This window comes from Triticum aestivum, chromosome 7D (genome assembly GCF_018294505.1).
Source record: "Triticum aestivum cultivar Chinese Spring chromosome 7D, IWGSC CS RefSeq v2.1, whole genome shotgun sequence".
NCBI classification, from domain to species: domain Eukaryota; kingdom Viridiplantae; phylum Streptophyta; class Magnoliopsida; order Poales; family Poaceae; genus Triticum; species Triticum aestivum.
The window spans coordinates 21170043-21193434 of record NC_057814.1 but is presented as its reverse complement, the minus strand read 5'-3'; the positions used below and the strand labels follow the sequence as shown (position 1 = coordinate 21193434).

The following is a 23392-nucleotide window of genomic DNA, read 5'->3' as shown; positions in this document are numbered from 1 at the left end:
TGCCCAAATTTTGTCAAGATTTGAAGGCCCCCATCCATTCAAGTGATCACAAAGGTTAGCAACTTTGTCCTTTCATCTCTCATTGCTAGATTAGCTCTTGCAATGCTTTATATAGTGATTAATTTGTGGGTTTTAGTAATTTGGGAGGAATTATATGTGGTAGTTTACTTGATTTATTTGCAATTTGAGCTCAAAATAACTCTTAGTTTGCATATGTAGGTGTGGTTTACTTAGTGCCTTCACGTCTCCGTCCTAACCACCGTCGATCGTCCGCACTGACCCGTCGCCGGCACCACCTTGTGGTGAGCCTCTTGTTCTTATCTTTTTTATATAAAAAAGTCATGTTTGTGTGATTTAGATATATAGTTACTTGTATAATTATCTTACCCGTACGTTGTTAGTTATACATAGTGCCATGGTTTTGATATCCTTCCCCGTCGGCCCTCGTCCGTGTTATGATTCGGATGTGGTATATTCTTTTTTAAAACTATTTGTCGCATTTCGTGTTTATGACAAATTATGCCCATCAAGTTGACATAGATATTTTTATCTAGGAGGTATGTGAACCGGAAATTCCAACCGACCCCGTTGTCGAGAGGTTAAATTTAGTTGAAAGAGAAAACAAGTATTTGAAAGAAAAATTGAAAAGAATTGAGGGGGAGAAGATGGAATTGGAGTTGCATGTTGCCGATGTTTTCGATGATCACAAGATCAAGATGGAGAAAATGCGCTTGAAGATTAGAAAGATTGGAAAATATGCCATTGGTAGTGAGGCTTGGCATCATTATGCTGTCGGATCAATTTACCTTAGTTGCGATCTTGATCGCATTTGTTGTTGCATTTAAATGCTTTAGTTAGAGAGTTATTTGTATGTTGCATTTAAGTGTTGTATGAACTTTATGTATGAACTTGTATTAATTTGGTCTTTTCAGTGTTGTGTAATGAAGATGAGCCGGCAATGGATGTACGATGACCGATGCTCTCCCCAGTTCATTAATGGCGTGCATACTTTTCTGCTTGCGGCTGAGGCAAACAAGCGGGCGGATGGTTTAATGCCTTGTCCATGTGCTGGCTGTAAGAATGATCGGAATTACTCTAAGTTAAAAACCATTCACGTCCACCTGTTTGAGTCCGGTTTCATGCCCCACTAATGTTTGGACCAAGCACGGAGAAAGAGGGGTTATGATGGAAGACAATGAAGAAGAAGAGGCCGACGACAGCTATCCTGGCCATGGGTTCCCTGAATACGATGGTACAACAATGGGGGAAGAAGCTGAGCCGGCAATGCGGGAAGAAGCTGAGTCGGCAATGCGGGAAGAAGCTGAAGAAGAGGCATCAGATGAGCCCGCTGATGATCTAGGTCGGGCCATTGCCGATGCAAAGAGAAACCGCGCAAGTGAAAAGGAGAAGAAGAAGTTGGAGCGCATGTTAGAGGATCACAAGAAATTGTTGTACCCGAATTGCGAAGCTGACAAGAAAAAGCTGGGCACCATACTGGATTTGCTGCAATGGAAGGCAGAGAATGGTGTATCTGACAAGGGATTTGGAAAGTTGCTGGTAATGATAAAGAATATGCTTCCAAAGGACAATGAATTGCCCGAGAGTACGTACCAAGCAAAGAAGGTCGTCTGCCCTCTAGGGTTAGATGTTTATTGTCATTCACTGTCTGAATGCTTCAGTTGCTAAAAACCACTTCTTACAAAGGATTACCATGGCAAAACTCATCAAACCAAACCAACCTGGCAAATAAGAAGTATCATCACAACTTTGGTATGGTGTGCCTTTCACTAAGCCGGTACAATATCAGCATTGTGAAGTGAAGGAAATGCAAAATCAGCTGGGAGGTCCCACCTCCACAATTTTTCTATGGTGTTAAGATTGCAATGGTCACCAAGGTGTAAATTGAACACCTAAAAAAAGTGAATCTAAGAGACCTGTCCTTGGGAAAGAGAAGATGGAACTAGACTTTTAAGCGTTCAAAGTCTTACACAGGGACATAATAAAGACTGAACATGTATGTTGGGTCACTTTGTGAAGTATTACCCTTTACCCCATCGGTGGAGACGGATCTAGGCCTAACAATGCTTACAGAAATTATTAATTCCAACTTGAGAGTAAGATAAGAACGAAACTGCCAAGCACCAAACAGTCTGATCCCAGTCTGAACAACTCTTTACAGGGTTTTGTCAACCGGCCGAGTCATATAAGATCAAATGATGAACAAGTTGGCTATCAGATAGATCTGGCCTTACCTTGTAATGTACACCACATAATGTATGATCAAGTTGAGTGCTCAAATTATTAGGGGTTCGGTTTGAGCGATGCATGTACTATATTTATTTATGATGGTTATACCAAGGACCAATTAATGGTTACAGTTGACTTAAAAAAAAGACTTGAGTAGAGAACACTTGGTCATTACAAATTAAGATGGCCTGCTGGTGGCTGCCTTGATCGATCGAGTCTTCCTTCTGAAATGTGAGACAACTGTAATAATCTAATGGTATGTGTTATGTTTCTTTTAAAAGTGTTACCGTTAGAAATATCTTTGAATGCAATTCTAGTAGTATGATTTTTTGGGTATCTAACTCCTATATTTTGTTAGTTAAAGTGGTTGTCAAATTTACTGTCAAAACACAAGGGGGCCATGTATATCGCATGGGAGTATAGCTTGCTGTCAATGGCAATTAGTAGAGCTACCAAATGATAAACGACCATGGGACATGCTGTATGTGTTACAACTTGCTCGTTGAGATGCCGTCTAGTGATCCACTCGATACTTGTTAAAGTAAAATGCTTAGAAGTTTTGCTGGGTGGGAGAAGTAATGCTTAACTAGATGTGCTCACGTCTAAGTTCATCGAGCAATTTTTTTTTGGAAAAGAAGATTAAAACCCATAGCCTCTGCATCAATCGATGCATACATCCATCTTTATTAATTATTCCGCAAAGGTCTGACAAAAACATACATCAAGCCACCCGAACCCACCACTCACACCTACAAACTCGATAATGTGAAGTGCTCTCACTCAGGGCCAACCTTGAGGGGGGGGGGGGGGGGGGGGGGGGGGGGGGCAGGGGCGGCCGCCCCGAGCCCCCAGGTGCCAAGGGGCCCCCAATTCTGTTGTTAATTGGCCTAGAGCCTTGCCCTAGAATTCCAATTTATTTACGTACTCAAACTCAAAATGGGAACCTACAACGTTTTCCCTGATTTCCTGGCTTTCCTTCCTTCGTGCTACAATTGAGGGCCTTGCGATTGATGGATCCGGCTTGCCTGCTCCCTCCCCATGCTCCCATTTCATCCTACGTCTGTCTTTTTTTTCTTTTTTCCTTTCTAATCTAATCATCTCTCCCCCTTGATTTTAAAGGGGTGGGGCCGGGCCTTATTTTGTCCCAATCAAGTCAAGCCACTTACGCGGGAGCACAGATGGGCGCATGCGCGGGGAGCAGGCAAGTCTCGTCCGCGATTGATTTGTAGAGAAGTTATTGCATGCGATTAATTAGGTGTAGTTATGAAAAGAAATCCGCTCTTAATTTCCTTCCTTAATCCAGAAGCCGAAAATTATGTGCCCAATTTGTGAGAAAAACTGGACTAATAGGAAGCGACTATGCTACATGAGGGTGATAATAGATCAAAGATCGTGACGCTTGATATCCATCTACTGTGCCTGCTTGGTGCCGCCTCGAGGAGGAGGAGGGTTGGACTGCCAGAGATATCTAGTCGCTGCCTCCCATGAGACCACGCCAACTGGGAGACGAGATCGTATTGTTAGGGCACGATTACGGTTACATAGTAGAGGAGAAGGTATGTCTCTAATATATTTTTCGAGTTGACTAATCTATTTTTTGAGTTGTCTAATCTCTATTTGTATAGGTAGTATATATATGGCCTATGAAGATTTACCATGATGGTTGATTAAAATTTGTGAATGATTATCAAAAAGCACACGGTTAACAGGGAAAACGATACAGAGTAAGCAACTCAAGATGCTCAACTTTGTTCATCGTTCATGGACCTACGGTGATCACTAATGACTCCGTCCTAAAATTTTTGTCTTATATTTGTCTAGATACTGATGTATCTGGTGCTAAAACATGACTTGATATATCCGTATTTAGACAAATTTAAGACAAGAATTTTGGAACGAAGGGAGTACTAAAATGTGCATTATTTTCTTTTATCTCTTGATGAAAAGCTGTGCCACAGGCATGGCTAACCGTGTGCTTTTTGGAATTTAGCGATGGTATTTGATTCCAGTAGATAAACTGGTGAGCATCCGGTTTGGTCCCATGGTAGCCACTGGACACGTTTCGTTATGTCAGTGGAAGCACCATCAATCGAGTAAATAGAATAGTTCCCCTTGGCTGACAGTGGCTCAACTCTCAAGATGGCAATGCTTAACTACTGGTAAGTTTAAACCGTCTGAATGTTTATTATGGCATTCACTGTCTGAATGCTTCAGTTGCTAAAACCACTTCTTACAAAGGACGGCCATGGCAAAACTCATCAAACCAAACGAACTGGCAAGAGAAGAAGTACCATCGCAACTTTGGTATGGTGTGCCTTTCACTGGGCCGGTACAATATCAGCATTGTGAAGTGAAGGAAATGCAAAATCAGCTGGGAGGCCCCACCTCCACAAAATTTCTATGGTGTTGAGATTGCAATGGTCACCAAGGTGTAAATTGAACACCTAAAAAACAGTGAATCTAAGAGACCTGTCCTTGGGAAAGAGAAGACGGAACTAGACTTTTAAGCGTTCAAAGTCTTACACAGGGACATAATAAAGACTGAACTTGTATGTTGGGTCACTTTGTGAAGTCTTACCCTTTCACCCATCGGTCGAGATGGATCTAGGCCTAACAATGCTTACAGAAATTATTAATTCCAACTTGAGAGTCAGATAAGAACGAAACGGCCAACCACCAAACTGTCCGATCCAAGTCTGAACAAGTCATTACAGGGTTTTGTCAACCGGGCGAGTCAGATAAGATCAAATGATGAACAAGTTGGCTATCAGATAGATCTGGCCTTACCCTGTAATGTGCACCAAATAATGTATGATCTGTTAAATGTGTATAGTCTCTTTTCGATATATCCCCGTTGTATGAGGGGTTGTCTGCACTTTGCCACACATGTATATGTAATGGCTTTTGGCCCTTGGAAAATACTAGTTGCTCACTTATCCAACATGGTATCAGTTGCCAGGTTCCTCTTCCTCTCCCGCACGCTGCAGCTCCGTGCCTAGCCTCCTCGTCGCCGGCCACCTTCTTCCCCGTCGCCGGCCACCTTCTCCGCGCCCGGCAGCCCTCCTACTGCTGCTCTGCTCGAGCCCGCGTGCTCAGGCCGCGCCCTCCCCGCCAGGCCGCGCCCCGGCCGCGCCTCTGGCTGCCGCGGCTCCTTCCGCACGCCCAGGCCGCGCCCTCCCCGCCAGACCGCGCCCCGGCCGCGCCTCTGGCTACCGCGGCTCCTTCCACACGCCCAGGCCGCGACCAGGCCGCGCCCCGGCCGCGCCTCTGGCTGCCGCGGCTCCTTCCACGCGCGCCCAAGCCGTGCCCTCTCCGCCCGAGCGCGCCCTGGTTGTGCCCTCGTCTTGCTCCGCATACGACTGGCCACCGCTGCTCCATTCACTACCGCAGGTGCAGCCCAGGGCCGGCCCTCCTCCTGGGCTCCCCCTTCCTCCCGATTCGGGCTGCATCGGGCTAGCGTGAGGCTATCAGCCCCGATCCAGATCGGGGAGAGTTGACCCAAAAAAGAGAGGAGAAAAGCAGAGTTTCCTCATGTCTTCTTCCGGCTATGTTGCTATTCCGCGGTGCTCAGTGATCTTCGATGGCACCAACTACGTTGAGTTTGTGGGGTTCATGTGCATCCATATGCGTGGTCTTCTTCTGTGGGGTGTTCTTTCTGGCGAGGTCCCCTGTCTGCCATGCCCTGTTGCGCCCGTGGCCCCAATTCCACCGGTGCCGCCGGTACTTGCTGTTGAGGCTTCTCAGGCTGACCGGGATGCCGCAAAGGCCCTTGATGCTGCTGCAGTTGATGCTTATGATCAGCAGGTATCTGCTTATTCCGATGCTCTTTCGGTCTACCGTGATGATCTCTCTGCTTACACTCAGTAGTGCAATGACGATGCGCGTGCTGCTACTGTTCTCACTGCGAGTGTCCTCCCTCAGTTTGCCTCGGAATTCATGGGACTTGGCACAGTTGCAGTGATGTGGTCTTATCTTTGTCAGCGCTATCAGCCCTCTGGCGATGCTCTCTACCTATCTGTGGTGCGTCAGGAGCACGCACTCCAGCAAGGTGACTCCTCTGTTAATGAGTTCTATTCACAGTGCTCTGCCATCTGGCGTCAGCTTGACTCTCTTCGGATAGTTGTTTGTGGCACCTGTCATTTCTGTCAGACTACTCGGTCTGATCTGGAGTTTCAGTGGGTCCATGAGTTCTTATCTCGTCTCCGCTCCGAGTTTGAGCCCAGACGTGCTCACTTGCTTGCTCGTGGTCGTGTTCCTATCTCGGAGGTGCTTGCCGAGCTTCGTGCTGAGGAGACCCGCCTTCGCTCTGCTGGTTTGCTGGTGGCCCCGTCTGTGTTGGCCGCTCGGGCTCCTGTGTCGTCTGCTCGGCTCACCGCCCCACGCTTCTCCCCACACCTTCAGGGGGGTGGGTCGCCCTGCTTATACCGAGAGGAGCCGGTCGCGCCGTGACACCTTCTGTGGCTACTGCTCTCGGCCAGGTCACCCAGAGTCTGATTGCCGTGAGAAGAAGCGAGACCAGCGGCGCTCCTCTTCCAGCGGGACTCCTGGATCTTCCTCGACCCCGTCACTTACTGACCAGGACACTCTAAGGCTCAAACGTCTCTTGGCTTCCTCAGGCTCTTCGTCGACTGGTTCAGCTGCTGCTGTGACTGCATCCACTTCTCCACCACCGCAGGCATCTACACAGTCAAGTACATCTTCGTGGGTTTTGGATTCTGGAGCCTCCTTCCATATGTCTTCTGATTCTTATGTGCTATCTTCTCTCCGACCTCTTGATTCGCCTGTTAATGTTCTTAGCGCTGATGGCATACCTCTTCCTGTTGCTAGTCATGGTTTTCTTTCCACTCCATCTTTTTCTGTTCCTAGTGTTTCACATGTTCCTCGCCTTACCATGAAACTTTTTTCCGCTGCCCAACTTACTGATTCTGGTTGTCGTGTCATTCTTGATACCGACTCTTGCTCCATTCAGGATCGTCGCACCAAGGCTTTGGTTGGTGCTGGCCCCCGGCGCCGTGAGTCAGAGGGCCTTTGGGAGGTTGACTAGCTTCATGTTCCTTCCGCTGCCACCACTCCTGCCAGCTCCCATGCTCTTGCTGCCTCTTCGTCTGCGTCCTTCCAACAGTGGCATCATCGCCTTGGTCACATCTGTGGCTCTCGCCTGTCTTCTGTAGTTCGTCACGGCCTCTTAGGGTCTGTATCTAGAGATGTTTCTTTACATTGTAATGGTTGCAGACTTGGCAAACAGACCCAGTTGCCTTATCCTACCAGTGAGTCGGTATCTCAGCGTCCGTTTGACTTAGTTCATTCTGATGTTTGGCGTCCTGCTCCCTTTGATTCGAAAGGTGGTCATCGCTACTATATCTTGTTTATTGATGATTTCTCTCGCTACACTTGGCTCTACTTCATGAAATATCGTAGCGAGGTTCTCTCTATATACAAACGTGTTGCTGCCATGGTTCACACCCAATTTTCCACGCTCATTCGTACTTTTTGTGCTGACTCCGCTGGTGAGTTTATCTCCCAGCTGTTGCGTGGTTTTCTTGCGGAAAAGGGTACTCTTGCGCAGTTCTCATGTCCTGGTGCTCATGCTCAGAATGGCGTTGCCGAACGTAAGCATCGTCATCTACTTGAGACGGCTCGTGCGCTGATGATTGTCGCTTCCCTTCCACCCCACTTTTGGGCTGAGGCTGTTTCGGCATCCACCTATCTCATCAACATTCAGCCATCGACTGCGTTGCAGGGTGGTATTCCTATGGAGTGTCTCACTGGTCGTTCCCCTGACTACTCAGCTCTTCGTATGTTTGGATGTGTGTGCTATGTCCTTCTTGCCCCACAAGAACGCACCAAACTGACTGCTCAGTCGGTTGAGTGTGTCTTCCTTGGCTACAACGATGAGCACAAGGGCTATCGCTGTTGGGACCATGTTGGTCTTCGCTTGCGCATCTCGCGTGACGTGACCTTTGATGAGTCTAGCTCTTACTACCCTCGTCCTTCTTCCTCAAGCTTCTCTGTGGACGATATTTCTTTTCTTCTTCTCCCTGATACACCCTGCTATGTGCCTCCTGTTTCATCTCCTCCTCCTGCACCTCTCATTCCCTCTCCTTCACCACCGACACCATCTTCCCCATCCTCCCCCTCCACCTCTCCACCATCATCTCCAGTTCGTCGCCCTCTCCCAACATTTCCTCTCCACTATACTCGTCGCCCTCGTTCTGAGGATGCTTCTTCTGACGCGCCTTCCACCTCTGGTGCACCTCCCTTTACGCCTCCCCTGGTTCATAACCTCCGTGCCTGGCCTCGCCCCCCGCCTGATCGCTACTCCCCTGATCAGTAAGGTCTCTCTGTTATTGCTGAGCCCACCTCCTATCGGACTGCCATGACTCAGCCTGAATGGCAGCTTGCGATTGCCGAAGAGCTTGTTGCCCTTGAGCGCTCTGGCACATGGGATCTGGTTCCCCTTCCTTCTGGTGTCCGGCCCATCACCTGCAAGTGGGTCTACAAGATTAAGACTCGCTCTGATGGTTCTCTTGAGCGCTACAAAGCTCGTCTTGTGGCCCGTGGTTTTCAGCAGGAGCAGGGGCGCGATTATGATGAGACATTTGCTCCTGTGGCCCACATCACCACTATCTGCACTCTTCTTGTTGTGGCTTCTGTTCGTCAGTGGTCTATCTCTCAACTTGATGTCCAGAACGCTTTTCTCAATGGAGAGTTGCGTGAGGAGCTTTATATGCAGCCACCACCGGGGTACTACGCTCCTGATGGTATGGTCTGTAGACTTCGCCGCTCCCTCTATGGTCTTAAACAGGCCCCTCGTGCCTGGTTTGAGCGCTTCGCCTCTGTGGTGACTGCCGCTGGTTTCTTGCCCAGTGATCATGATCCCGCATTGTTTGTTCACACGTCTCCTCATGGTCGGACTCTTCTCCTCCTCTATGTTGATGACATGATCAGCACTGGTGACGATCTTGACTATATTGCCTTTGTTAAGGCTCGCCTTCACGATCAGTTCCTCATGACTGATCTTGGTCCACTTCGCTACTTTCTTGGGATTGAGATCTCCTCGACCTCTGATGGCTTCTACATCTCTCAAGAAAAATATATTCAGGATCTTCTTGCTCGCGCTGCTCTCGGTGATGAGCGCACTGTTGTGACTCCTATGGAGCTCAATGTTCATCTTCGTGCCTCTCATGGTGACCCTCTTCCTAATCCCACTCGCTATCGTCATCTTGTTGGCAGTCTTGTCTATCTTGCTGTTACGCGTCCTGACATCTCCTATCCTGTCCACATCCTGAGTCAATTTGTTTCCGCCCGCACCTCTGTCCACTATAGTCATCTCCTCCGTGTTCTATGATATCTTCGTGGCACAATCTCTCAGCGCCTTTTCTTTCCCCGCTCCAGCTCTCTTGAGCTCCAGGCCTACTCTTATGCTACCTGGGCTAGTGATCCCTCTGATCGACGCTCGCTGTCTGCTTATTGTGTCTTTCTTGGTGGCTCTCTTATTGCCTGGAAGACAAAGAAACAGACTGCAGTTTCTCGCTCGAGTACAGAGGCTGAGTTGCGAGCCATGGCTATGTTGACAGCTTAGGTGATCTGGTTACGGTGGTTACTTGAGGATTTTGGTGTGTCTGCTACTACCTCGACTCCCTTACTGTCAAACAGTACTGGCGCTATCAGTATTGCGCGTGACCCGGTGAAGCATGAGCTCACCAAGCACATCGGTGTGGATGCCCCCTTTGTGCGTGCTGCTGTGCAGGATCAGATTCTCGCTCTTCACTATGTGCCCTCTGAGTTACAGTTGGCGGACTTCTTCACGAAGGCACAGACTCGAGCGCAGCATGGCTTTTTCCTCTCCAAACTCAGTGTTGTTGATCCACCATGAGTTTGAGGGGGGGGGGGGTGTTAGATGTGTATAGTCCCTTTTCGGTATATCCCCGTTGTATGAGGGGTTGTATGCACTTTGCCACACATATATATGTAATGGCTTTTGGCCCTCAGGAAATACTAGTTGCTCACTTATCCAACATGATCAAGTTGAGTGCTGCCACGATTCCATCTGCGCCCGCGCCGCTCCCTCCCGGGGCGACACGGGCGGCGAACTCCCCCGGCCTCTCCTCGCCCCACCCATCCCATCCACCCCCTCGCTGTCGCCGGTAGCCTCCGGCAGGCAAAGCCTGCATGGAGCCAGTGGCAGCGGGGCTCCGGCGGCGGCGGGGCTCGTGCCCCTCGTCGGCTGCTCTTTTGATGGGGAGATCTCAGGCGGCTGGTGACTGTCCGGAGCTCGTCTTCGCAGCGGCGTCCTCGATCATGGCAGCGGTGGTCACTGGCGGGCGGTGCGGCGTCGCCACGATGGGAGATCCGTCACAGGCGTGCGGACGCGATCTTGGCTGCCCGTGCGGGCCCAATCTGGGTCCTTGCGGGCTGCGGCTGGTGCGGGTGGTGGGGCGAGATTCGGGCTCGGACGGCGTTCCGTGCATCAGATCTGGTATGGCGCGGTGCTGCGGCTCAGCACGCGGGCCGGTGGTGGCACCGACTGTAGGTATCCTGGTGGTGTCATGGCCGGTCAGGCAGCGGCGGCCAGAATCCTTTCATCCAGGCCCCGGCACAGATGGACGCAAACTGTGCACAACATGCTTGAGGGAGTCTCTTCGAAGAGATCCGGGTGAAAACCTGCTCTCAGCTAGCTGCCAAGGCCGGCGGTGGCGACGCTGTCTGCGTCGTTCCGTTCTTAAAGGCATCGCCATGGAGAAGTTCAAGGCCACATTCTACTACCTCCGGGGGAAACCCTAGATCAGTAGATCGGATGACGGCGGCACTCTGGTGTCGTTTCCCTCTTGGGGGCGTCATCCTTGGAGGTGTACACAGGCCGAGGGACCAGTGGAAGGCTTCTTTGGTGGAGCGGTGCTTCAGCTTACGCATTGATGGCAGCGGATCTCGGTAGCATGGCGCAGTGTAGATTAGGCGTCTGATGCACAGAGATGGACTCACGTAGGAGGAGGAAACTATCTGGCGTCATGGTGGCATCGATGACAGAGAGGCCTGGCAAGGTCGGTGCATCAGTTCTGCTCTGAGGATGGATCGATGGAAGATGGAGGTGACGGCCCTCGCAGCGTGTGGTGCTCACTGGGAGTGTGCCAAACCGGCGTGTGACCCAATCCAGGTAGTGGCCTGGATGGGCCATCCGGCTTTAGATGTTAGGCTTTGGTGCGATGTCTGTTTGGTATTAGGCCTAAACATTCGGCACACCTTCATCAAAGGGATAGGAGTAGCAACAGCGTTGCCAAGATGGTGGTTTCAGGCTTATTGATGTATCACCTTGTATGGTCTTTGCAAATAATAAATAAAATAGCTGCATGCATCGTCCAGATGCAGAGGCCGGGGTACATCCTTCTTTTCTAAAAAAAAGTTGAGTGCTGACATTATTAGGGCTTCGGTTCGAGCGATGCATGTACTATATTAAATTATGATGGTTAACTACCAAGGACCAATTAATGGTTATTGTTGACTTTTTAAAACAGAAAGACTTGAGTAGAGAACACTTAGTCATTACAACTTAAGATGGCCTGCTGGTGGCTACCTTGATCGAGTCTTCCTTCAAACATGTAAGACAACTGTAATAATCTAATGGTATGCGTTATGTTTCTTTTAAAAGTGTTACCGTTAGAAATATCTTTGAATGCAGTTCTAATAGTATGATTTTTTGGGTATCTAACTCGTATATTTTGTTAGTTAAAGTGGTTGTCAAATTTACTGTCAAAACACAAGGGGGGCATGTATATCGGATGGGAGTATAGCTTGCTGGCAATGGCAATTAGTAGAGCTACCAAATGATAAAATTAATGTGTATTAATTAATTTAACGCCCATGGGACATGTTGTATGTGTTACAACTTGCTTGTTGAAATGCCATCTAGTGATCCATTCGATACTTGTTAAGTAAAATGCTTAGAAGTTTTGTTGGGTAGGAGAAGTAATGCTTAACTAGATGTGCTCACGTCTAAGTTCATCGAGCATTTTTTTGGAAAAGGAGGTTAAAACCCCAGCCTCTGCATCAATCGATGCATACATCCATCTTTATTAGTTATTCAACAAAGGTCTGACAACAACATACATCAAGCCACCCGAATCCAGCATTCACACCTACAAACTCAATAATGTGGAGTGCTCTCACTCTGATATCTAAAACCGGTGTCGTCGCCAATCCATCAGCAAAGCGTATCGGAACCTACAGCCGGTGCAGCAAATCTAAAGCATACACCACATGCACATGTTTTAGAAGCCACCATCATCATCGAACCGCTGACCCATCTTCAGGAAACAGATCCGCATCATCCTTGCCAGTCCGGCCATCCGTTGTGTACGCCAGAATAGCAACACAGTTGTATATACTAGAACAGCAGCGCGGTCTGACGGCTATGGCTATAACCACCAGAGAAACCATTTGTATAGATCAATATAGCCTACACTTAGCTGGTGCCATTTACAGGCAGGTACAAGAAAAATGGCAGAATAAGTTATCTCATGCTATATACATACATCGAAGTACCGAACATCGGTAGCTACATAAAAATATAGCACAAAGTAAAGACAGAGTAGACAAAGGCCGTAGTGAAATAATTGGGAGCTCTACATATAGTAGTCGAGCAAAGAGGGGAATATGTTACACACGACAATCATTATTCAGTTCTAGAGCAATATAGCCTACACTTAGATACACTTAATATGACGAGGGGCGGCCTCTTGTGAGGTTTGCCACAAATCAACCAGATAGCTATTGCTGTCACTTTCTAGGTCAGATAAATGTGAGGCCTTCCATGCATGCACATACTCCCTCCGTCCGTGAATAAGTGTACATCTAACTTTTGTACTAAGTCAAAGTTTTAAAACTCTGATCAACTTTATAGAAAAAAGTAGCAGCATTTATGGCACTAAATTAGTATCACTAGATTCGTTTTGAAATGTGTTTTCATAATATATCAATTTGGTGTCATATATATTACTACTCTTTTTTTAAAAGTTGGTCAAAACTATAAAACTTTGACTTAGGACAAATGGTAGAAGTACACTTATTCGCGGACGGAGGGAGTAGTAACTTGTCACGGTTTGTAGCACTTGAATGCAACCAATCTTTCTGTCAATCCAATTATTGCCAGAAAGGCCAGCGACCATCGGGCCATGGCCCCATGCTCGCAAATCTCCACTACTGCTATTGCATCCAAGTCAACAAAGTTTTTTTTGCAGGGAATAGAAAATTTTCGTTGCATAGCACTACATTTTGGAAAGGAGAGGGAGTACACATAAATAAGAACTATATATTTGGTCACCCTATGAAGTCTTTCTCTTTCATCATTGCTTGATATGTATCCAAGTCTCATGAAACAGTAATTCAAAATTGAGAGTAAGATATCAAAAATGCCAAGTGCATTGTACTACTCTTTCTTAGATGTCGATACATCTCCTCTTTATTTTACAGGAACCGAAACAAGTTGCCCTATTTGTGTATGCATGAACCAATTAGTTACAATTGACTGTATAAAACAGGGAACGAGCAAAAGACGCACCTTCCTCGCTAAATATGTAGTCCTAAACAAGACAGCGGACCAGCAAAGTTTCTTTGTAAATTTAAGTCAAATTAATGTATATTGACCAAAAGATGCTAGTAGAGCCTACTCGCAATTGATGGCGATCGGGAGATGAGCTATATGTGCCAAATGAATGACGAAGACCACGGTACTATTTTTATGCCTACGAGATGTTGTCATCTAGCAACCACTAGGTATTTAGGACAAACTAGCCCAGTGGATCACCCATATAAGCAAGGGCGACATCTTAATTATCTGTTGTTTAAGACAAGGTACTAAGTATAAGAGCATGCACATTCTTAAAGGCATAGAGATAACTTAATTTCGCTACCGAAGTTATGTAATTACTTCCTTGATAACTATATTGCTTTTACCATGAATTTCTTTTGAAAAGTGATAGCACACTACAGATTATTAAAAATACATCCTTTTGTCCCAAATACCCTAAAAGAATCCAACAGATTCTACTACCTCTTTTTGTTTCTTAAGTGCGGTCCCTCAACGGCTGATTCATTAAAAAGGTTAGCAGAGAGTTGCCCAGTTAATTAACACAAATACAGACGAAGATTGTTACAACATTCCCACAAAGATAGGCAACCGGTTGATCTGGCTACCCACAAGACCCACACACACACCGTTGAAGAGAGGACTAGTAAATAGACAACTTTCTGAAAACCCGCTACGTATCTTCCTTAAATGCCACGTCCTCACTAATTTTCTTTGTGGAAAAGGAGTGTTCAATCTAGCCACATCTCATGTTGCACCGTATAGCATATCAGTACATATTCAAAATTAGTAATGTATTCTTTTATCTATTGTTTGTCGATTGACTCTACGGGAGATTTAGCCCTTATTTGTATGATAAAAGGCAATAGAAGAGGAATTGTATGAGAGGGACTCAGTTTCATGGTTGTTCTCCGCAAGAAATACACTTGGAAGTACTCCCTCCGTCATGTATAGCATTATATATGTTAGTATTTTAGATAATCTTATTTGTTGTCATGCATGACATATAGTAATATAGTACTCCCTCCGTCTCATAATATCAGAGCATTTTATATTACTCCCTCCATGAAGAAATATAAAAGCGTTTAGAAAACTCTTTTCGGAGGGAGTATCTATCACTTTTCTATCAAGCTAGGCAGCTATCCACAGCTACTAGTGCCGTCCCGACATCCAACAACAAAAGGCCATTGCCATGCCACCCTTCCAGAGAAACTAGCCAGAGAAAGAGAGAGAGGGGGGGAAGAATGGAGGGCGTGGCGCAGGCCCTTGTGGGCAACCTTTGGGCAGCTGGTGGGGTCGGAGTTCCAGAAGCTCCGCGGCGTGGGCAGCGAGGTCGCCCAGCTGAGGGACGAGCTGGCCACCATGAACGCCATCCTCCGCATGCAGTCCGAGGCGGACGAGAGCGCCGTGGACCATTTCGTCCGGGAGTGGATGAAGCAGGTCCGCGAGCTCGCCTACGACGCCGAGGACTGCGTCGACCTCTACGTCTTCCGCATCCGCTGCCTCCTCAGCGACGCCTTCCTTGCCCGCCTAAGGCGCGTGCTCACCACGCTCTCCCTCCGCCGCCGCCTCAGCAGCGACATCGAGGCCCTCCGCGCCCGCGCCGCCATCATCAGCGAGCGCCACGCGCGGTACGGCGTCAGCCGCGAGGCGCTGCGCCGCTCGCCGCACCTGGCCCCCGTCTCCACGGGGTCGGCTGCCTCCGCTTGTGCACTGCGCGCCGCCAACCACCCCGACCAGTTCGTCGGCATGACGGACCAGGCTAGCACCCTGGCCGAGAGGGTGAAGGGCGCCGTGGACAGCAACGACATCGTCGGTGACGGCGCTGACCGGAAGCTCAGCGTGTTCTCCATCGTCGGGTTCGCGGGGCTCGGGAAGACCACGCTGGCCATGGAGGTGTGCCGGCGGCTGGACACACAGTTCCAACGCCAGGCGCAGGTCTCCGTGTCGCAGGCGTTCGACGGCCGAAACAACGTCGGGGGCCTTCTCAAGCGCGTGCTGCAGCAGATCGTCAAGCCCAAGGCGGGAAATGACAAAGGCATCAAGGAAGAAGACTCTGCGGGTGACATCGACCACATGGATTCGGACACGCTCGCCAAAACGCTCAAGGAGCTTCTCAAGGACAAGAGGTACATCTACTTTTTTCTCTACTCAAAATATGTACTACCAGAATTAACTTTGATCGCCAATGCATATTTAGAGCTGCCAAAAGTACTTCCTCCATTTGACCTATAGTGATTTTATTAAGTCAAGAATTGAATTTTTTTAACCAAATTTATAGAAAACTTAATGATTGTCTAGACTACCAAATCCATAACATTAAATTCATTATGAAATACCTTTTCATATAGTTTATATTCAGTATTGTAGGTGTGGATAATTTCTCTAAACACTTGGTCATAATTTACGAAGGTTGAATTTTATAAGAACACCAATGTGCATAGTTCTCCGTATCGTACACTCTCTACATACTCTCTATCCATAATATAGTGTGTATAGATTTTTACAAAACTCAAGCAATGTAGGGTTTGAACAAGTTTAAATAAGAACAATATGAGTATGCCTCATGATATATCTAGTGATATTTATTTGGTATTGTATGTACATATTTTTTTCTAACTTGGCCAAAGTTTGCAAATCTGTACTTTTAGAATAATATGTACACACTGCATCTTAAAACAGAGAAAGTATGTACTCCCCCGATCCATATTATTTGTCGCTCAAACAGATGTATCTAGACGTTTTTCAGTGCTAGATATATCCATTTGAGAGACAAGTAATATGGATTGGAGGGAGTAATAATTTATGATGATATAATATTTTAGGAGTACAGTGGCAATTTGTAATGAACATATAATTTAAATCATCAATGCATCAATCATATGTCGTGTTTGACCTAACTTTAATTGCTATCGAGATTCTAAAAAATTATATATAGAGCCAAACAACACCTCAGTTTTTTTGTTTACATGTACTACTCACTCCATTCCATATTAAAGAGCACTAGTGGCTGGGGTGCGCCCCGGGCGGACCTCTTGAGGCAGTATTGTGCGCACTAATCAAGTTGTCGTAGTTGTTAATGTGTTGACAGTGCAGATTGACGATGGTTTGTAATTTTCTGTTTTTCTGCAATAATCTAAGTTTACGTGAGTGTGACCTTCTATTTGCTATCTGAAGCAATAAGATGTGCAACCCATTAGAAAGGGGCTTTGGGGCATGTCTGAATCCTAGGAAATAACAAAGTTTTCCTACAACTTGGCACATCTACAGGAATAAAACATACAAGATATCATTTGACCTCTAATAGATTTGGAATAAAAGAACATTTAGAATTTTAGATACTATTATCATTGTGATTAGCTAGCTATCATGCAAGAATGTTAGAGAAGAAAAGGTATAAGAAATATGACATGATTAAGGAGAAGAGCAAGAGAATCATGTTAACCATCAACCATTGAAATAAACGAATTTACATTTTCCTTGTAACATGTCTCTTTCATAACAACAATAATATCCTGACATGGATCAGTCGTCACCAGAGGTACCTCTATGTATAACTGTCTGCCACACTCTACATAGATTTGCCTAACAATTCATATCCTGGATGGAGGACTCCTGGAGGATGGAGCATGCAGCCCTGCTTATGTACAGAAACAAGCATACATACTTTCAGTATGGGGTAGCTATCTAGCTGAGTAAAATCCAGTAAGGCGAAGCAAAGAATAAAGAAACTAATTTTTTTGCATTCTTTAACTTGTACTGTATTATTTAGCAGACAAAAAATTATACAGGTAATGTTTCAGACTATAAACTGTCAGGGCACATCAAAGCAGATAGAATAAGTTCATAGGAAAATAAATCTTTAGGACCAGATCTTTTTAAAATTAATTAATTAATATATGGAAGAACTTCATTCACATACAACCTGCAAGTTGCTCCATTGCTCAAAGTAAATTTACCAGCAGAGGTTACTCCATTAGACATGATTTTGAGAAATCAGGGAAGTTGTTAAATAGGAAACATGTAGAAAAATATTTGAGCCCTAGGCATCATACTTCCCTCAAAGATGAAGGACAAAATAATATGATATACCATTGGGATAATAAACAATTAGACTGTATTCGGAAGAAACAACATCCGACTTCAAATCCTCAAAATCTCAAAAGTGTTAGCATCTTGACTTCCGTCAATGCTACAAGACAGATTGATAATGCATATAACTGAACATTTACCATGTATTTCGAAAAAAAAATGCAACGTCAACATCCTGTGCACATGAGATGAATAACAACTAAGTCTTTTAGCTAACATGAGATGACATGGAAAATTACATATAAACAGAGGCTTTTATTTGCATCAAAGAGCGCTATAGTTTGCTCACATCCATTGTTTACAGCGAACATAAATAGTCGCACAGATCAATGCAAGCACAGGCATTAGCACCCATGACAAAATTACCATGCACTGAACGTGGCATATTCAGGAGATTAACTTTAGATTTAAACAAAATTACCATGCATTGAACATGGCATATTCAGGAGATTAACTTTAGATTTAAAACTGAAATACACAAACATCAATGACGTAGAAGGAGTTCATAAAGGGATTACCCATACGATGACAACATAAGTCACGATGAAGGGTCAAGATGTTCTATGTAAATCAATTCCCTCTGAGTTCTCACCCCTCCCCTGTAAAATAAAATGGTGGGATTTAGACTCTAGACTCCCACGTCCCATCCCTTCTAAATTGCATTAGCTCCAAACGGATAACTTTAGAGCTTCCCTAGCCCGTTTCTACCGTGTCCTCCACTTTAATGGCGCCCACACTCTCAACGAAATGTCGACCCCCCAAAAGCCTTCCAACATTGGTCTATCGCTGCCTCAACTCATGTTTTTCTCCGGCTTCGACAACACCTCCCACACAAAAACAGTCAACCTCTAAGAGCATCTCTAGTGGATGGTGTAAATTTGGACGTGTATATCTCCATATACACGTCCATATACACCTTGCTAAAATATACACCTCTCAGTTTTTCAGTGGAACGTGTAAATTTGGACGTGTATATTCCAACGGCTATATTTTCAAACGGCTATATTTCCAACGGCTATATTTTCAAACGGCTATATTTTCAACGGTCGTATTTCTAGTCTATATAAACCACCCCTACCATCTCTCTTCTAGCACTTCTATCTGTGACTTCTCTTCTCACCTAGATTTCTCTATCGTCTCTCACGCAACACAATGAACACATCCACTTTGGACATGAGTTCTTCGTCATCTTCATCTGGCGACGATGAACTCATACTTGCAGCATTCGCCGAGCGCGAGGAGGAAGAGAGGATGAACGCTCGACGCCATGGCGGTTCCAAGCATGGACGTCAAACAATCAATCGAGGAAGAGATGCCGGATTTGTTCTTCTGTGGGACGACTACTTCAAAGAAGTTCCTCGCTATCCCGAACATTTGTTTCGACGAAGGTTCGTAATTACTACACTTCTCTGCTTTAGCCCTTTTTTCATTTCCCTGTCTCATTTACTTTTTATGCACAAATTTAGGATGTCCCGTAATTTGTTCAAACGCATAGCCGATAGTATACTTGAGCATGATTATGATGGTTATTTTACTCAAAAAAGAAGTGCTTCTGGAGCTCTTGGGTTACATCCTCTGCAAAAGATGACCGCAGCAATGCGGATGCTAACATATGGAATAGCAGCTGATGGTGCTGATGAGTACATCCGGTCCGCTGAGGCTACTAATTTAGAGTCTTGCAAGAAATTTGTGATCAAAGTTTATGAAGTTTTTGGGGAAAGGTACCTGAGATCTCCAAATGAAGAAGACATTGCCAGGTTACTTGCAATAGGGGAGGAAAGAGGATTTCCTGGTATGTTAGGGAGCATAGATTGCATGCACTGGGGTTGGAAAAATTGCCCCAAAAAATGGCATGGCATGTTTAAAGGCCATGTCAGCGAGCCCACTATGATCTTGGAAGCAGTTGCTTCACAAGATCTTTGGATTTGGCATGCTTATTTTGGTTTACCAGGGTCTCTGAATGATATAAATGTTCTTCAACGTTCTCCTGTTTTTACAAAGCTAGCTGAAGGCCAAACTCCTCCAGTGAATTATAGCATCAATGGCCATCAGTACACAATGGGGTATTATCTTGCAGATGGTATCTATCCACGGTGGGCAACATTTGTGAAGAGCATACCAGCTCCAGATACCAGAAAACATAAAACTTTTGCCAAGAGGCAAGAGGGGGCTAGGAAAGATGTGGAACGAGCCTTTGGAGTTCTTCAATCCCGTTTTGCCATTGTTCGTGGACCTGCTAAAGGATGGAAACGTAAAGAAATCGGTGATGTCATGAAAGCTTGTGTCATAATGCACAATATGATAGTTGAAGAGGAGCGACAAACTGGTCGGCAAAGCTGCACTTTTGAGGCAATGGGAGAAAGAGTCACGGTCTCTCATACTCATGCGGAACAACTGAGCTCTTTTATTCAGATGACTCACCGGATTAGAAATCAAGGTGAACATGATCAGCTTAAACTTGATCTAATTGACCATGTGTGGCAAAAGTTTGGAAACGAGTGATGTCCTAGTTATAAGTCTGTAATCCATTTCTTTTCATCTAGTTTTAATTTATGCAATGAGTGATGTAATCCATGAATTTGTAGCTATCAATAAAATATTTATGCAATGAGTGATGTTATCAAATAGTTCATACAGCAACTAGCGGAAAGCAGTAAATAGTTCATATAGCTCACATATCAAATAGCTCACATTACTCTAGGCCTCGAGCAAGGATCTCATTCTGCTTAGCTTGGTAGAACTGCTTTTGCACATCAGTCATACCACTAGTGTCGATCAGCATGACCCTCTCATCTAATTCAAACTGGTCTCCGTGCATCCTCCCTCTCGTTTCGTGCATCCTCCTTCTTTCTGAGTGCAATCTCCTCTTTTCGCAATTCAAATTGCTATGCATAGCGAGCATTTCTTGCCGCTTCTTTGATCTCATCCTTCTCTTGCTTTGCTGCCCACACAGTTTCTAATGACAGCTTGCAAGCATTCTCATCAGCTTTACCTCTCTTGTCCTTCTTAACACCATCAGGTCTTTTCTCATGTTCAAGAGCATCAGTGTGTATCGAGGTTGCATCAGTGCGTACCGAGGATGCATCGGACGGATCATTGGTGGTTGTGCCTGGACTTCCATCAATGGTCTTCTTTTGTTTCTTAAGAGAAGTTTCAAGTTCTCTTGTCTGCCATTTTGGATACTTTGCAAACTCTATATAGCAATGCATCAATGTGAAAGGCCGTTTCTTTTAACATCCATTTCCTTGAACAGAATGTGTGCATCGTTTGTCTGCACATGTAAATATATTGTTAACAAATGCACAACACATATAGAATATTGCACATCACATGTAGAAGTACAAGATAGGCAACCACATATACAAATGCACAACACATATAAAATATTGCACATCACATATAGAAGTAGAATATTGCGCATAGCTTTTCTGCTATAGTCCTTCCACTTTCTTCCTTATTTAAAATCTGCTGAAGGCAACCACAAAATTTGGAGGTCTCTCTGTTAATCAATGTGTAACGGCAATTGATTGCATTAGGATTACGCTCCGGCCATGACGACTCCTTGTGTGTGTTGTAGTACTCTGAAATTCTAGCCCAATAAGCATCTCGGTTTTGATCAGTCCCAACAATATCCAAACTTGTATTTGCCCATGCTGCTATGAGAACCTTGTCCTCATCACTAGACCAATTTTTTCCTTTGTTGGATTTTCCTTTCTCTATTATTGCAGAACGTTGCTGCGTTGATGGTGTTGCTTGATGCTGAGTTGATGGAGTTGCCTGCTCTCCAATTGGACTTTCTGGTTGTGTTTGTGTGTAACCAAAACCAAGGGTGTCCAAGAAGCTTTGGTCAGCATCCATCTGCAAGCAACCAATGCACGGCTATTTTAGACCACAATCTGGCATCAAATTGACAAGCAAAAAATTATTTTCTTCTCCTTCCAAAGAGCTATGCTTTGTGCATATGATCAATTTTACTATCCATTTACCCAAATTGCCTCTTAAATTGTGGACCTGGAAGCAGAGGCCAGCCCGGTCACCAGAGGCAGAGGATCCAGCAGAGGCCAGCCCGGTCACCAGAGGTCGCCGCCCCTGCATCTCCCCACGGCGCCGCTCGTCCTGCCGCCCCAGCAGACAGGCGCGCCCGGCCGCCGCCCCTGCATCTCCCCCCTCCCCCCACTGCTCCGCCGCCCAGCCCCCACTCGGCGCCCAGCCCCCCGTCCCCGCCCTCTATGCTCACCAGGGCGCGCGCCGGCACCGGCGCCGCCGCCAGATCGGGCTGCAGGGCGTGCGGACGCCGCCCCTGCATCTCCCCACGGCGCCGCTCGTCCCGCCGCCCCAGCAGACAGGCGCGCCCGGCCACCGCCCCTGCATCTCCCCCCTCCCCCCCCACCGCTTCGCCGCACAGCCCCCACTCGTCGCCTAGCCCCCCGTCCCCGCCCTCTATTCTCACCAGGGCGCGCGCCGGCACCGGCGCCGCCGCCAGATCGGGCTGCAGGGCGTGCGGCCACCGCCCCTCTGCTCCCGCTCGCGAGAAAGGAAAAAAATGGTTACCTTGGGCGGCGGCCGGAGAGGAGACGCGACGGCGAGCTTGGGCGGCGGCCGGAGAGGGGCGACGGCGACCTTGGGGAGGCGGCTGGAGAGGAACGGGAGCGGGAGCGGGAGGCTTTTTTCTCTTCTTTTCCCTTCTGTTCGCGAGCCCACGAGCGTGGTTCGGTCGTGTTTAGTCCCACGCCAGGTACGCTCGTGGGGGCGATGTATATAGGTACACGACCTGATACACGATCCACTGGGAAACATTTTTTGATTTTGATCGTGTATATTTAGCATCCACCTCCATATACGCCATCCACTAGAGATGGTCTAACTCCCCTCAACCTAGCCTAGGATGTATCAGTCTCTTGGCCGTTCTTGTCCCGCCACTAACGTTTCAACGGATCTGATTTTTTTTCCCCAGACGATCGAAAGATTAGCAAATATTACGATAAAAATAAGCAATTTTCTATAGGATAGGAAGATATTACAGATGCTCTTAGATTTAGAACCCCTACAACTTTTTTAAAACCTTATACAATACATGATGCTTAAGGATATGCTTGGAGAAATAAACCATTTTTTATCGAAAAAGGCTTTTGCCCCACTTTATATATGAAGCAACAATCATCCACAACCCCGTACAAACGCACGCGACCACAACACAGACACACATCCAAGGCAGGATACATAGGCGTTGAGCGCAGCCACACCACCCCTAGCACTACAAGAGCATCCGGGGTCCTCAACCATGAACACGACACCACGAAGAGATGAAGGCGCATACGAAGAATTGTGGGCTCCAAGGCGGCGTCTTCAGAAAGGTTATGACATCAAAGCGCCGCCACCGCTCGACCCGAGGATCAGAGTTTCCCCGGGAGCAATACGACGGGCAATGAGAGCCGCGACGATGCCTTCAAGAAGGGAACGAGCTACTCCGCC

At 46.5% G+C, this 23392-nt stretch overlaps 1 pseudogene; it reads left to right on the top strand.

Moving 5' to 3' along the window:
• The first annotated feature begins 10419 nt into the window (after window positions 1-10419).
• LOC123170651 (disease resistance protein Pik-2-like) overlaps window positions 10420-23392 on the top strand; it is a 32187-nt pseudogene continuing 19214 nt past the window's right edge.